The following is a 17530-nucleotide window of genomic DNA, read 5'->3' as shown; positions in this document are numbered from 1 at the left end:
GATGTCAACAGTCTTTACAAAGTGGTTTGAGTCTTCTCCGGTAAATACTGACCGAACGAGAGGCCTGGAAAGTTGGTCATAGAGGGACTACTATGACGCGGGCGCCCGTGGGTACACTCTCGTTCCGAAACATTTAGTAAGACAATGCAATCGTCCGCCTTGAATATTATTGAAGCTCTGATTGAAAAAGGCCCTAAAGATTTATGTTATACAATGTTTGACATGTTTGAACGAACGTAAATATATTTTTTTTGCACATTCGTGACGACAAGTCCCGCGCGCCTCGTACATTTTGAATAGCCTTCGGAACGCGCTAACAAGAGGGAGCTATTGGGACATAAATTATTAACTTTTTCGAACAAAACTACATTTGTTGTGGACCTGGGATTTCTGGAAGTGCCTTCTGATGAAGATAATCAAAGGTAAGAGAATATTTACAATAGTATATTTGATTTTAGATGACTCCAAGATGGAGCTAACCTGTATCGCCTAGCCTATTTTTCTGAGCATAGCACCTCGTTTATTGCAAAATGTGATTTCCCAGTAAAGTTATTTTTAAATCTGGCAATGCGGTTGCATTCACGAGATGTTAATCTATAATTCTTTGAATGACAATATTATATTTGACCAATGTTTTCGAATAGTAATTTTGTAAATTGTAGCGCTGATTCACTGGAAGCATTTGAGGGAAAATATTTTCTGAACGTCACGCGCCGATGTAAAATGCTGTTTTTATATATAAATATGAACTTTATCGAACAAAAATGCATCTATTGTGTAACATGATGTCCTAGGAGTGTCATCTGATGAAGATTGTCAAAGGTTAGTGCTGCTTTTAGCTGTGTTTTGGGTATTTGTGATGCATGCTAGTTGCTTTGAAAATGGCAGTGTGATTATTTTTGGCAGGGTACTCTCCTAACATAATCTAATGTTTTGCTTTTGCTGTAAAGCCTTTTTGAAATCGGACAACGTGATTCGATTCAGGAGAGGTGTATGTATAAAATGGTGTAAAATAGTCATATGTTTGAGAAATTGAAGTTATAGCATTTATGAGGTATTTGTATTTCGCGCGACGCGATTCCACTGGCCTGTTGACTAGGGTGGGACGCAAACGTCCCAGGTTCCCAGACAGGTTAAACATCTCTAGAGACTACATCTCTCTCATCATCACTCAATGCCTAGGTTTACCTCCAATGTACTCACATCCTACCTTACCTTTGTCTGTACACTATGCCTTGAACCTGTGCTATCGTGCCCAGAAACCTGCTCCTTTTACTCTCTGTTCCGAACGTGCTAGACGGCCAGTTCGTATAGCCTTTTGCCGTACCCTTATCCTACTTCTCCTCTGTTCCTCTGGTGATGTCGAGGTTAATCCAGGTCCTGCAGTGCCAAGCTCCACTCCCACTCCCCAGGTGCTCTCATTTGTTGACTTCTGTAACCGTAAAAGCCTTGGTTTCATGCATGTTAACATTAGAAGCCTACTCCATAAGTTTGTTTTACTCACTGCTTTAGCACACTCTGCCAACCCGGATGTCTTAGCCGTGTCTGAATCCTGCTTAGGAAAACCACCAAAAACCCTGAAATCTCCATCGCTAAGTATAACATTTTCCGCCAAGATAGAACTGCCAAAGGGGGTGGTGTTGCAATCTACTGCAAAGATAGCCTGCAGAGTTCTGTATTACTATCCAAGTCTGTACCCAAATAATTCGAGCTTCTATGTGAATTGATTGCCCCCCCGGGGCCGGGACCGGATGCTGGAGTGAGTATTCGTGCTGTACTTCGCTCCGCGGATAATATTACATTTCATTACATTACAACGGAGATTGATTTGATTAGCTAGCTAGCTACATAGTTGTCTTTGCTGTCTTTATATCAAGGATAAAGGTGTAGCTTTGAGAAACTAACTAGGTTAGCTAGCCAGCTGTATTCGTTCGTTCGCACCGTTTTCCAAACGGCGTCAACACCACAACACCACAGCCACTGCTAGCTAGTCAACTTTACCAACTAGAAGTACTGTAGAAACTAAATACATTACAACGGAACGATTTGATTAGTGTAATGTTAGCTAGCTACATAGTTGCCTTTGTATCAAAGATAAAGGTAAGATAAAGGTAAACGCAGCCATTGCTAGCTAGCCAACTCTAGCAGCTAGCAGTACTGTATCATTTTTAGTCAATAAGATTTTTGCAACGTAAGCTTAACTTTCTGAACTTTCGAGACATGTAGTCCACTTGTGTAGCTAGCAGGACTGACTTTGTGTTAGCTAGTCAACATTTAATCACTTCTGCGTTATGAAAGGAACTAGACACGGACACGTATGATCCATTGGTAGTTTGTTGTAACCAAGTATTGGTGCTAACCGTGTGTTATTGGATGCTAGCATGCTAGTTAGCTACGGCGTCATAGGACACGGTGCACTGGGTGGGTTTCACGGAAGAATACTGTACCAAGTTATCTAGCTGAATAAACTAAGTTTGAGCCTATTCCTGGAAACATTGAACCACTGTTGTTTACATCAATTATATTTCTAAAGTGGAAGTTGGAAAAGTTATGAATGTTTCAGTGAATGGTTAGTGAGGGAGGCCCTGCACTCTCGCTTCCCCAGCTGTTTAGTTAATTTTCATTCCAATCTCCTTTGCATTAGCGTAGCCTCTCCTGTAGCCTGTCAACTATGTGTCTGTCTATCCCTGTTCTCTCCTCTCTGCACAGGCCACACAAACGCCTCACACCGCGTGGCCGCTGCCACTCTAACGTGGTGGTCCCAGCGCGCACGACCCACGTGGAGTTCCAGGTCTCCGGCAGCCTCTGGAACTGCCGGTCTGTGGCCAACAAGGCAGAGTTCATCTCAGCCTATGCTACCCTCCAGTCCCTCGACTTCTTGGCGCTGACGGAAACATGGATTACCACAGAAAACACTGCTACTCCTACTGCTCTCTCCTCGTCTGACCAGGTGGTGGCACTGGGATCCTCATCTCTCCCAAGTGGACATTCTCTCTTTCTCCCCTGACCCATCTGTCTATCTCCTCATTTGAATTCCATGCTGTCACTGTCACTAGACCATTCAAGCTTAACATCCTTATCATTTATCGCTCTCCAGGTTCCCTTGGAGAGTTCATCAATGAGCTTGACGCCTTGATAAGTTCCTTTCCTGAGGATGGCTCACCCCTCACAGTTCTGGGTGACTTTAACCTCCCTACGTCTACTTTTGACTAATTTCTCTCTGCCTCATTCTTTCCACTCCTCTCCTCTTTTGACCGCACCCTCTCACCGTCCCCCCCCTACTCACATCTTCACTAGATGCTGTTCTTCTACTAATCTCACTGCAACTCCCCTCCAAGTCTCCGACCACTACCTTGTATCCTTTTCCCTCTCGCTCTCCTCCAACACTACTCACTCTGCCCCTACTCAGATGGTATTGCGCTGTTGTAACCTTCGCTCTCTCTCTCCTGCTACTCTCTCCTCTTCCATCCTATCATCTCTTCCCTCTGCTCAATCCTTCTCCAACCAATCTCCTGATTCTGCTTCCTCAACCTTCCTCTCCTCCCTTTCTGCATCCTTTGACTCTCTATGTCCCCTATCCTCCTGGCCGGCTCGGTCCTCCCCTCCTGCTCCGTGGCTTGACAACTAATTGCGAGCTCACAGAACAGGGCTCCGGGCAGCCGAGCGGAAATGGAGGAAATCTAGCCTCCCTGCAGACCTGGCATCTTTTCACTCCCTCCTCTCTACATTTTCTTCCTCTGTTTCTGCTGCTAAAGCCACGTTCTACAACTCTAAATTCCAAGCATCTGCCTCTAACCCTAGGAGGCTCTTTGCCACCTTCTCCTCCCTCCTGAATCCCCCTCCCCCATCCCTCTCTGCGGATGACTTTGTCAACCATTTTGAAAAGAAGGTTGACGACATTCGATCCTCGTTTGTTAAGTCAAACGACACCGCTGGTCCTGCTCATGTTGCCCTACCCTATGCTTTGACCTCTTTCTCCCCTCTCTCTCCAGATTAAATCTTGCGACTTGTGACGGCCGGCCGCCCAACAACCTGCCCGCTTGACCCTATCCCCTCCTCTCTTCTCCAGACCATTTCCGGAGACATTCTCCCCTACCTCACCTCGCTCATCAACTCATCCTTGACCGCTGGCTACGTCCCTTCCGTCTTCAAGAGAGTGAGAGTTGCACCCCTTCTCAAAAAACCTACCTCGATCCCTCTGATGTCAACAACTACAGACCAGTATCCCTTCTTTCTTTTCTCTCCAAAACTCTTGAGCGTGCCGTCCTTGGCCAGCTCTCTTGCTATCTCTCTCAGAATGACCTTCTTGATCCAAATCAGTCAGGTTTCAAGACTGGTCATTCAACTGAGACTGCTCTTCTCTGTGTCATGGAGGCTCTCCGCACTGCTAAAGCTAACTCTCTCTCCTCTGCTCTCATCCTTCTAGACCTATCTGCTGCCTTTGATACTGTGAACCATCAGATCCTCCTCTCCACCCTCTCCGAGTTGGGCATCTCCGGCGCGGCTCACTCTTGGATTGCGTCCTACCTGACAGGTCGCTCCTACCAGGTGGCGTGGCGAGAATCCGTCTCCGCACCACGTGCTCTCACCACTGGTGTCCCCCAGGGCTCAGTTCTAGGCCCTCTCCTATTCTCGCTATACACCAAGTCACTTGGCGCTGTCATATCCTCACATGGTCTCTCCTATCATTGCTACGCAGATGACACGCAATTAATCTTCTCCTTTCCCCCTTCTGATAACCAGGTGGCGAATCGCATCTCTGCATGTCTGGCAGACATATCAGTGTGGATGACGGATCACCACCTCAAGCTGAACCTCGGCAAGACGGAGCTGCTCTTCCTCCCGGGGAAGGACTGCCCATTCCATGATCTCGCCATCACAGTTGACAACTCCATTGTGTCCTCCTCCCAGAGTGCTAAGAGCCTTGGCGTAACCCTGGACAACACCCTGTCATTCTCCGCTAACATCAAGGCGGTGACCCGTTCCTGTAGGTTCATGCTCTACAACATTCGCAGAGTACGACCCTGCCTTACACAGGAAGCGGCGCAGGTCCTAATCCAGGCACTTGTCATCTCCCATCTGGATTACTGCAACTCGCTGCTGGCGGGGCTCCCTGCCTGTGCCATTAAACCCCTACAACTCATCCAGAACGCCGCAGCCCGTCTGGTGTTCAACCTTCCCAAGTTCTCTCACATCACCCCGCTCCTCCGCACACTCCACTGGCTTCCAGTTGAAGCTCGCATCTGCTACAAGACCATGGTGCTTGCCTACGGAGCTGTGGGGGCAACGGCAGCTACGTACCTTCAGGCTCTGATCAGTCCCTACACCCAAAGAAGGGCACTGCGTTCATCCACCTCTGGCCTGCTCGCCTCCCTACCTCTGCGGAAGCACAGTCCCCGCTCAGCTCAGTCAAAACTGTTCGCTGCTCTGGCACCCCAATGGTGGAACAAGCTCCCTCACGACGCCAGGACTGCGGAGTCAGTCCTTTCCGGAGACACCTGAAACCCCACCTCTTTAAGGAATACCTGGAATAGGATAAAGTAATCCTTCTAACCCCCCCCCCCCCCCCCCCCAAAAAAAAAGATATAGATGTACTATTGTAAAGTGGTTGTTCCACTGGATATCATAAGGTGAATGCACCAATTTGTAAGTCGCTCTGGATAAGAGCGTCTGCTAAATGACGTAAATGTAAATCTATCTTCTGAGCTCGTGCTACTAGGTGGCCTAAACTGGGACATGCTTAACATGTCCTCAATCGCACACAAATTAACTATGAACCTACCAGGTACCACCCCAAAGCCTTAAACACGGGCACCCTCATAGATATCATCCTAACCAACTTGCCCTCTAAATACACCTCTGCTGTTTTCAACAAAGATCTCTGCGATCACTGCCTCATTGCTTGCATCTGTAATGGGTCTGCGACCAAACGACCACCCCTCATCACTGTCAAACGCTCCCTAAAACACTTCTGTGAGCAGGCCTTTCTAATCGACCTGGCCGGGGTATCCTGGAATGACATTGACCTCATCCCGTCAGTAGATGATGCCTGGCTATTCTTTAAAAGTGCCTTCCTCACCATCTTAAATAAGCATGCCCCATTCAAAAAATGTAGAACTAGGAATAGATATAGTCCTTGGTTCACTCCAGACCTGTCTGCCCTTGACCAGCACAAAAACATCCTGTGGCGTTCTGCATTAGCAGCGAATAGCTCCCGTGATATAGAACTTTTCAGGGAAGTGGGGAACAAATATTCACAGGCAGTTAGGAAAGCTAAGGCTAGCTTTTTCAAACAGAAATGTGCATCCTGTAGTACTAACTCAAAAAAGTTCTGGGACACTGTAAAGTCCATGGAGAATAAGAGCACCTCCTCCCAGCTGCCCACTGCTCTGAGGTTAGGAAATACTGTTACCACCGATAAATCCACTATAATTGAGAATTTCAATAAGCATTTCTCTATAGCTGGCCATGCTTTCCACCTGGCTACCCCTACCCCGGTCAACTGCCCGGCACCCTCCACAGCAACCCACCAAAGCCCCCACCATTTCTCCTTCACCCAAATCCAGATAGCTGATGTTCTGAAAGAGCCACAAAATCTGGACCCCTACAAATCAGCCAGGCTAGACAATCTGGACCCTCTTTTTCTAAAATGATCTGCCGAAATTGTTGCAACCCCTATTACTAGCCTGTTCAACCTCTCTTTCGTATCGTCTGAGATTCCCAAAGATTGGAAAGCTGCCGCAGTCATCCCCCTCTTCAAAGGGTGTGACACTCTAGACCCAAACTGCTACAGACCTATATCTATCCTATCCTGTCTTTCTAAGGTCTTTGAATGCCAAGTTAACAAACAGATTACCGACCATTTCAAATCCCACCGTACCTTCTCCGCTATGCAATCTGGTTTCCGAGCTGGTCATGGGTGCACCTCAGCCACGCTCAAGGTTCTAAACGACATCATAACCGCCATCGATAAGAGACATTACTGTGCAGCCGTATTCATCAACCTGGCCAAGGCTTTCGACTCTGTCAATCACCACATTCTTATTGGCAGACTCAACAGCCTTGGTTTCTCAAATGATTGCCTCGCCTGGTTTACCAACTACTTCTCTGATAGAGTTCAGTGTGTCAAATCGGAGGGCCTGTTGTCCGGACCTCTGGCAGTCTCTATGGGGGTGCCACAGGGTTCAATTCTTGGGCTGATTCTCTTCTCTGTATACATCAATGATGTCGCTCTTGCTGCTGGTGATTCTCTGATCCACCTCTACGCAGACGACACCATTCTGTATACTTCTGGCCCTTCTTTGGACACTGTGTTAACTAACCTCCAGACGAGCTTCAATGCCATACAACTCTCCTTCCGTGGCCTCCAACTGCTCTTAAATGCAAGTAAAACTAAATGCATGCTATTCAATCGATCACTGCCCGCACCTGCTCACCCGTCCAGCATCACTACTCTGGATGGCTCTGACTTAGAATAAGTGGACAACTACAAATACCTAGGTGTCTGGTTAGACTGTAAACTCTCCTTCCAGACTCACATTAAGCATCTCCAATCCAAAATTAAATCTATCGGCTTCCTATATCGCAACAAAGCATCCTTCACTCATGCTGCCAAACATACCCTCGTAAAACTGACCACCCTACCGATCCTCAACTTCGGTGATGTCATCTATAAAATAGCCTCAAACACTCTACTCAACAAATTGGATGCAGTCTATCCGTTTTGTCACCAAAGCCCCATACACTACCCACCATTGCGACCTGTACGCTCTTGTTGGTTGGCCCTCGTTTCATACTCGTCGCCAAATCCACTGGCTACAGGTTATCTACAAGTCTCTGCTAGGTAAAGCCCCGCCTTATCTCAGCTCACTGGTCACCATAGCAGCACCCACTCGTAGCACGCGCTCCAGCAGGTATATATATCACTGGTCACCCCAAAGCCAATTCCTTCTTTGGTCGTCTTTCCTTCCAGTTCTCTGCTGCCAATGACTGGAACGAACTGCAAAAATCTCTGAAGCTGGAGACTCATATCTCCCTCACTAGCTTTAAGCACCAGCTGTCAGAACAGCTCACAGATCACTGCACCTGTACATAGCCCATCTGTAAACAGCCCATCTATCTACCTACCTCATCCCCATACTGTATTTATTTATTTATCTTGCTCCTTTGCACCCCAGTATCCCTACTTGCACATTCAACTTCTGCACATCTACCATTCCAGTGTTTAATTGCTATATTGTAATTACTTCGCCACCATGGCCTATTTATTGCCTTAAAGTCCCTTATCTTACCTCACTCTGTACATAGACTTTCTGTTTTCTTTTGTTCTACTGTATTATTGACTATGTTTTGTTTATTCCATGTGTAATTCTGTGTTGTTGTATGTGTCGAATTGCTATGCTTTAGCTTGGCCAGGTCGCAGTTGCAAATGAGAACTTGTTCTCAACTAGCCTACCTGGTTAAATAAAGGTGAAATACAATTTATTTTTTTATTTTTAAATACTTCCAAAGTTTTGGCAAAATGGCTTAAGTACAACAAAGTCAAGGTATTGGAGTGGCCATCACAAAGCCCTGACCTTAATCCTATAAAAAAAAATTGTGGGCAGAATTGAAAAAGTGTGTACGAGCAAGGAGGCCTTCAAACCTGACTCAGTTACACCAGCTCTGTCAGGAGGAATGGGCCAAAATTCACCCAACTTATTGTGGGAAGCTTTTGGAAGGCTACCTGAAACATTTAACCCACGTTAAACAATTTAAAGGCAATGCTACCAAATACTAATTGAATGTATGTAAACGTCTGACCCACTGGGAATGTGATGAAAGAAATAAAAGCTGAAATATAAATAATTCTCTCTACTGTTACTCTGACATTTCACATTCTTAAAATAAAGTGGTGATCCTAACTGACCTAAGACAGGGAATTTTTACTAGGATTAAAAGTCAGGAATCGTGAAAAACTGAGTTGAAATATATTTGGTTAAGGTGCATGTAAACTTCCGACTTCAACTGTATATGTTAAAATCCGTGATTTTATATATATATATATATATATATATATATATATATATATATATATATATATATATATATATATATATATATATATATATAGGCTGAACATATCTTGATTCCCAGACCTGCCCAAAACTTTCATGCCATATGAGGTGAAGGTAGACACACACACACATACCTAAATATATCTCTCTGTATCATACCGCAGGACTCTGTGGCGCTCCATGCTGCCTCCCCCAGGACTCGTGAATAATCACTGATTGTGTGTGTCACTGCTTTTGTCATGTTAGTGCATATTATCATACTGAGCCACTCTGATTCCCAAATGACACCCTATTTCCTACGTAGTGCACTGCTTTTGACCAGAGCCTTAAGGGGCCTATAGGGAATAGGGTGGCATTTGGAACGCAAATCCAGGTCTCAGGTCTGTCTCAGACTCGGTGGCAGAATGGAAGGTTCCTGTGTTTGTGCCTGTTCCTGTCTCTTCCTGTCTCCCGCTGTCACCGCGCTGCAGTCGCCATTGTTTCCGTAGCGACCGGCCAACCCTGGTTCGGGGCTCACTCGCTCGACATTTGCCCCCCCGATGGAAGGGAATGGAGGAGAGGGCAGGGAGGGACAGGACGGAGGGGAGGGAGTGTCAAGCCACAGATACTCACATAAACACACACAGACAGGGAACACACACCCCAAACACACACCCCAACACACTACATCCACATGTTATTGTGTTGATAAATCCCTGTGTTTATCCCAGAAAACAATAATAAAGTGGTGATCAGATCAGGATCAGGCTGGGTCTCCAGGGACGACCAGGACTACAGAGATCCAGGTAAACAGACTGGCCAGATAGGGATGTTGTGTGTGTGTGTGCGTGCGTGCGTGCGTGTGTGTGTGTGTGTGAGAGGGATGTGAATCAGAGCCTGATGGAAGTCCCAAAGTCTCAGTGCTCTGACTGGACCTTGGCCTGCTCTGGACAGACTACCACAGAGTAGCCTTGAAAACGATACTGTCTGTACTTAAGACTACAGTTTGCATGACAGTAGCCCTATTGGCAGTGTATATGTGTTTTTGAGTATTTTATGCCTATCTAATGTATGTGGTGTATGTGGTGTGGTTGATATGCAGTGATGTAGGTGGTCTTAGGTAAAGGGATTGACAACATCCACATCTCATTGCCACTTTCACAGTTGCTCATACTGACCACACACAGCTTTGCAGGGAGTTTTCAAAACAGAAAGTATTCCTTGATTATTCTACTCATGGGACGTTAATGTCCTGGCAACACAGCAGGATTAAAACTGGCATGTTTGTGTAGCGTTTCCACCACCAACAATGCTTCGACTGGGGTAGTTCAGCACGTCAAATTACCATGACATTTATACTGGCTTATTCATACTGTTTCAATGTTTACATTATTTCACTGCCTCCCTATAAGAAGGGATTCAGAAAGTGTGAGTTTTGTTAAAAAGCAGACATTTGTTTTAGGGAATGCAATGGTTCACATAAGTTATTGTTTTCCCAGCAATCATCAGGATAATGATGTTAATTGGCTGTTTAAGGGGTTGTGTGGTTCAAACATGGTTCATTTGGATCCCTGCTGTATATCACCATGCCTGCATAAACAGCAATTACTGAATCAGTCAGGACAGTGGTCAGAAAATTATTACAAATGCTACTCAAATGTATTAGTTTATTATTACAGTAAACACAGGCTTCATGTTGTAGTAGTGAATAAGAGGACACAACTATTGATATAGGCTGATATAATCAGAAAGATGTCAATATAGATTGAACCCGTTCATCTATCTATACGTCTCTACTATATTAACAGTGAAAATATACATACTTAACTCTCTCACTGTCTCCTCCATTTTCTTTTCTTTGACCCGTCGGCTTTCTCCCATGGTGCTATTTGCTCAGCTGGCTTGTAAAAAGCTTTAGGGCCTCCCGCCCCGGGTCCAAAGAGCCTATAGGGCCTCATTGGGTTTAATACAGTATCCTGTTAAATATCTCCAACCTTCCCTCACTTGAAATATCTCAAACATTCCCACTTAAGTCCTCTTCTTATTTTTCTTCTCACCTTCAGAACGTATTAGGCTGACCTCTGCTTGCTAAATGGTGTTTTCATGGCTGACCTTTGCTTGCTAAATGGTGTTTTCATGGCTGACCTCTGCTTGCTAAATGGTGTTTTCATGGCTGACCTCTGCTTGCTAAATGGTGTTTTCATGGCTGACCTCTGCTTGCTAAATGGTGTTTTCATGGCTGACCTCTGCTTGCTAAATGGTGTTTTCATGGCTGACCTCTGCTTGCTAAATGGTGTTTTCATGGCTGACCTCTGGTTGCTAAATGGTGTTTTCATGGCTGACCTCTGCTTGCTAAATGCTGTTTTCATGGCTGACCTTTGCTTGCTAAATGGTGTTTTCATGGCTGACCTCTGCTTGCTAAATTGTGTTTTCATGGCTGACCTTTGCTTGCTAAATGGTGTTTTCATGGCTGACCTCTGCTTGCTAAATTGTGTTTTCATGGCTGACCGTTGCTTGCTAAATGGTGTTTTCATGGCTGACCTCTGCTTGCTAAATTGTGTTTTCATGGCTGACCGTTGCTTGCTAAATGGTGTTTTCATGGCTGACCTCTGCTTGCTAAATTGTGTTTTCATGACTGACCTCTGCTTGCTAAATGGTGTTTTCATGGCTGACCTCTGCTTGCTAAATGGTGTTTTCATGGCTGACCTCTGCTTGCTAAATGGTATTTTCATGGCTGACCACAGTCAATGTGTATCCTTAGCGTAGCTAATAATGGATTTTAGGATTCTGGGGTCAGATATCTTCATTTAAACATGCCTTGAAGGTGAGTCAACACCAGTGGGAAAAGGTAGAGGGGGAGTAGGGATTTCTTTCATTCAATGCGTTCAGTGTAGTGACGGTGAAAAATAGCATCTGTATTGAGTTGTCATCAATATCTGGTAGCTAACTGCAATAAGGCTTCTGTCATACTTTGAAATCTGCAATGTTCCACCTGGGCTCAAACACTTAACTAATGGACTGTTTCATCTGGTTGTGATGAGGTCAGGAAATAGACCCTAAGCCATATTACTGGACTGTGTTTTTACGCCAGTTGAGGGGTGTGAGTTTTTCCAAACCGATTCATGCTTGGTGGGTAGAGGTAGATTCAAATCATGATAACGCTGTAAACTGTTATGACTATGACATTAGCAATCTCCTTTTCCTGAAAAATCGAATAAATATTGACATGAACACATCATCTGGTTATATCAGAGCTAATGGTCGTAGATCCAATATTAGCCACCATCTGATTCATTGATGACGTTGGTGTTTAATATTCACCAACAACTGACAAAATATAATCTGCAGGACAAAGACAAAGTATGGCCAGATAAATCTTTATTCTTGTATTGTTTGAAAGTCTCCTGACATTTCACTGGTTCAGAACCAGACATAGTACCCCCCTGCAGTCGTGTGCCCAGACCCCCAGGTAAGGTTACATCTTTGAACTCCAACTGAGATGAATTACAAATACAGCCCTCGAGTAAATCTACAAGGATGTATTACTTCCAGAGGTCCTTAATTATTCTGAAAGACAAATATACAGACTGCCCTCCCTCTTACGACTGTCATGAGTGAAATCATAGAATAACTTTGAACAGGGCTATGGTATCAACTCCCTCGATATCACAGTGTGATATGACTCATTTAACAAGGTGTGTGTGTGTGTGTGTGTGTGTGTGTGTGTGTGTGTGTGTGTGTGTGTGTGTGTGTGTGTGTGTGTGTGTGTGTGTGTGTGTGTGTGTGTGTGTGTGTGTGTGTGTGTGGCAATCCGTAGCACTGAAGATCCACTTTATAGAGCAAGATTGACAATTAAAGGCAATGTTCCCGCGGTAATGGAGACTGCATTCATGGTAAACCCTGCATATGTCGGCTCAATCGGTTGTTACCTTTAAATGTGAGCCGCGCTACCGCGCAGATATTCTGCACTACGGATTGAATCAAGCTCTAAATCTGGCGTGATAATTTCTGCTGTTGAACATTGCAGAGAGCAGATTCATTGTCCAGCTGAGGGGCTTTGTTTAAATAAAGTTTGGTTTTGCATTAACTTTAGGGTGCAGTGCTCAGGGGAGATGTCTAAACTGTACTCTTTGAGGATCATGGGTATTGGAAGAGAGAAAGATGAAGGGAGAGGGAAGGGGGGGAGAGAGAGTGTGAGAGGGAGAGAGAGAGGGAAGGGGGAGAGGGAAGGAAGGGGATAGAGGGAGAGAGGGGAGAGAGAGAGAGGGGGGGAGAGGGAGAGAGAGGGAGAGGGAGAGAGAGAGAGAGAGGGGGAGAGAGGGAAAGGGAGAGAGAGAGAGAGAGAGAGAGAGAGAGAGAGAGAGAGAGAGAGAGAGAGAGAGAGAGAGAGAGAGAGAGAGAGAGAGAGAGGTTTAAGGGGGAGGGAAGGAAGGGGGTAGAGGGAGAGAGGGAGAGGGAGAGAGAGAGAGGGAGAGAGAGAGAGAGAGTGAGAGAGGAAGGAAGGGGAGAGAGGGAGAGGGAGAGAGAGAGGGAGAGAGAGAGAGGGGGGAGAGAGGGAGAGAGAGAGGGAGAGAGAGAGACAGAGAGAGAGAGGGAAGGGGGGAGAGAGAGAGAGGGAGAGGGAAGGGGGAGAGAGAGAGAGAGGGAGAGAGAGAGGGAGAGAGAGAGAGAGAGGAGGGAGAGAGAGAGAGACAGAGAGAGAGAGAGAAGGGGGAGGGAGAGAGAGAGAGAGAGAGAGAGAGAGAGGGAAGGGGGAGGGGAGAGAGAGAGAGAGAGAGAGAGAGAGGAGAGAGAGGAGAGAGAGAGAGTGAGAGAGAGAGAGAGGAGAGGGGGGGGAGGGAGAGAGAGAGAGAGGAGAGAGAGAGAGAGAGAGAGAGAGGGAAGGGGGAGGGAGAGAGAGAGAGAGAGAGAGAGAGAGAGAGAGAGAGAGAGAGAGAGGGGCAAGGGGGAGGGAGGAGAGATAAATCATATATAGGATGCACTGTTAACCTGTGTCATGTCTTCCTCTCATGTAGTGAATGCGAGACAACCTCATTTATCATAATTATATACTTGTTTTATCTTATCAAATGTATAAACATATCCAAAGTAAGTATGGTAAACTGGGGATTTGATGCTACGTTTAGTAAGGAAAATATCCCATTTGTCTTCGTAGTTGATGTTCCTCTACCCCACCTTTTAGGGATTATTAAATACCCTTTGAGAAGACATTGAACTTTATTTCTCACAGCGCTGGTTTATTTTTCTATCATATTAAAACCTGACTCATCATATAACCTCTAACAACAAAGGACAGCAAAGTCGTCTAATTCAGACACTTTAAAGCTAATTCAGTTGTTTTCAGTTGCCTAAATACATTTCCATTGGTTTTTCTTTACTACTTCTAGACATCCCTTGGTTTAGTGACAACCTTGATATGTCCATTTGGAGATGAATTATTTACATTGGCAAATTACATGACAGTACCCAAGTCAATAGGAACCAATGAATCAAATTCTGGTGTGGGTCATTTATGAGTAGCTTAAGACACAGACATTCTGTTTTTATTGAAATAACTGTTCAATTACCAATTACTTACTGACCCTTTAATAGAATTTCTACACTACTTTCAGAAGTGTTTATTTAATCAATGTTCTTTGTATGTAACTCCCTCCCTCCACCACTGTGCTAGTATTCTAGTCCATCACATATAGGATAACAGAGACCCCAGCCTCCCATTTGTTCCTCTTTATCACTTTTCTCTCTCTTGGTGATGTCATTACTGGTTCCTCCCTGTTCTCTCCATCTCTCAGCCTGTCTACACTGACACTGCTAACCAGGAGCAGAAGCATCAATGTATCTCCACTGTCTTCTTCCACCACTGACTCACATCACTCCTTCTACCCCAGCCAGTCTGTGCCTATCCCTGGGCACCCCGTCCCCCTGCCTCCATGACTTCTACCTCACCCACCACCACCACCCATCCATCCACATCACTCCTTCTACCCCAGCCAGTCTGTGCCTATCCCTGGGCACCCCGTCCCCCTGCCTCCTTGACTTCTACCTCACCCACCACCACCACCCACCCATCCACATCACTCCCTCTATCCCAGCCAGGGCACTCTACCCTTATGCACCCCTGTCCCCCCAACCCCCCTCCCCTGGTTTTCACCCACCCACATCGCACTCGCTATCCCAGCCAGGGCACTCTATCCCTGGGCTGCCCTTTCCATCCATCCCCCCCGCCCTGGTTCTCCAAGCCCCAGTCTGGTCAGTCTACAGGGAGAGTCCTGTCTGTCTGTTGACACGGTGGATTGATGAGGCCCAGTAGATGTGAAAACATAAAGGGTTGTACGTCTATGTAGCGGTGTGTCTCATCTCTGTGTATCTCAAGCCTTGCGTAGAACCTATTGTAGAGAGGGAAATAAAGACCAAATAAATGTAATGTAGAACATTTGTATTGTGTAACCCTCCCCTGAGAAACAGAAGATGAGCGGGGGATGGTTCTTAAAGACCAACCATTTCTACAGTAGACTATAAGAGGTACCTCCTGTATTGACACCTGTTGCTGGGCACATTGGCAGACTGGCAGTTATCTCTGTCGTTAAGGTGAATCACCTGTCTAATCTGTCTGAGAATGTCACAGAAAAGCCATCAATGAATAATGTGTTCCTGGCAGACCTCATTAAAATGATTGACATGGCCTCCTCCAGGACATGAATGTGTAATTAGTTCCTTTTGCCGATCTTTCTCACCATCAACTGTAGCGCGAGGTGAATACAGAAGTCTGACAAGCCAGTGCCGGTTTAAGTATGTTGCCGGTGCAAAATCATTTTTGCTGAAGAGGCAACAGAGGCATTTTGTGTTGCTCATTTGAAATCAAATTACCAAGCCTCGATCAAGAGTAATCTCTTTTTAACACTCCTCCTCGATTACTCCCACATGCATCAGTAGTGAAAGGCAGTGTCATTCTGTCTAAACTAACTGAAACAATGTGATAATGTGGGTACAGTGTAATGTTGACTAAGCTGTCGACAGAGACATCCAGTACCCGGGCAGAGACCCAACACATGCCATCTACGCCCTGTCATGCCCCTTATGCCAAGACAGTCTGTTGTGTTAGTGTGTGCAAGGAAGACATCAGAGGACATGAATCATTGGGTAATTAGCCTGAGAACTACTAATAATGAGAGAGAGAGAGAGAGAGAGAGAGAGAGATCGTTACAACACTGTATATATACATAATATGACATTTGTAACGTCTTTATTCTTTTGGAGTGTAATGTTTACTGTTCATTTTATTGTTTATTTCACTTTTGTATATTATCTACTTCACTTGCTTTGGCAATGTTAACATATGTTTCCCATGCCAATAAAGCCCCTTGAATTGAGAGAGAGAGCGAGAGAGGGAGAGAGAGAGAGAGAAAGAGAGAGAGATGGGGGTGGGAAAAAATACACTTCAATGGGCCTCAATGTGCAGTATCTGGGTGGTGTCATCAAAGTTGCCGCTGTCTAAACCAAATAAATGTTAGTCTGTTATTGAGGACTTGTCACTGCTATTAAGTCATCAACAGCATAAACAGCATAACAACTGAATTAGTCAGAAGCCTTGCAGTAAGGCTGGCTACTTGAGATCTGAGAGCTGGAACATTTTCACACATCTCCAGTATTTCCTAGTGAACATTTTGATGTAAATCATAAAGTTATGCCTGTACATTTCAAATTGGGGGGGGGGGCAGAGAAAGTTCTCAGTCGACGTTACACCAAAGAATGCAGTCGTTTCGTAAAGCCTTAAAGTGACTGGGATCAGACATGACCCCTCCTCCATACTCATCCATCACGCAGATCAACATCTTCTAGTGCTTTTCCCAAACAAATGGCACCCTTATTACCTATATAGTACACTACTTTTGACCGGGGTCCATAGGCTTCTGGTCAACACTTTAGCACTACATAGGGAATAGCCATTTGGGACGTTCATCTCGTCATCTGCTCCCTGGCTTTCTCAAAGTGCTTTATTGGGTCTCTAAAGTCCTGTGGCTCAGTGTGTCTGGTCCTTTTGATGGGCCTACTTAACATTATGGATCTACCAGCTGTGTGTGTGTGTGTGTGTGTGTGTGTGTGTGTGTGTGTGTGTGTGTGTGTGTGTGTGTGTGTGTGTGTGTGTGTGTGTGTGTGTGTGTGTGTGTGTGTGTGTGTGTGTGTGTGTGTGTGTGTGTGTGTGTGTGTGTGTGTGGAGGCTATCTGACCATCTATAAAGCATTAAATAAGGTAGTGGATTGGGGTGGGGTGGGGTGGAATGGCAGTTGTTATTTTGGTAATGACCTCCCATGGCCTCTGTATCCCCTCCACCCCTCTAGACTCTCCCTTCCACCACGATCATTTAATACTTTAGAGACACACGATGCCCAAGTTATATTCACGTCTCTAGACCGGCAATGAGGCTTGCCAATGGGGGCCACACAGTTAATCTGACTCCCCTAAATCCCTTGTCTACATACCCCAACCCCCCCCCC

This window comes from Salmo salar, chromosome 02 (assembly GCF_965601325.2).
Source record: "Salmo salar chromosome 02, fSalSal1, whole genome shotgun sequence".
Lineage (NCBI taxonomy): Eukaryota > Metazoa > Chordata > Actinopteri > Salmoniformes > Salmonidae > Salmo > Salmo salar.
The sequence above is the reverse complement of the archived record's forward strand: the minus strand, read 5'-3'. Positions refer to the sequence as shown.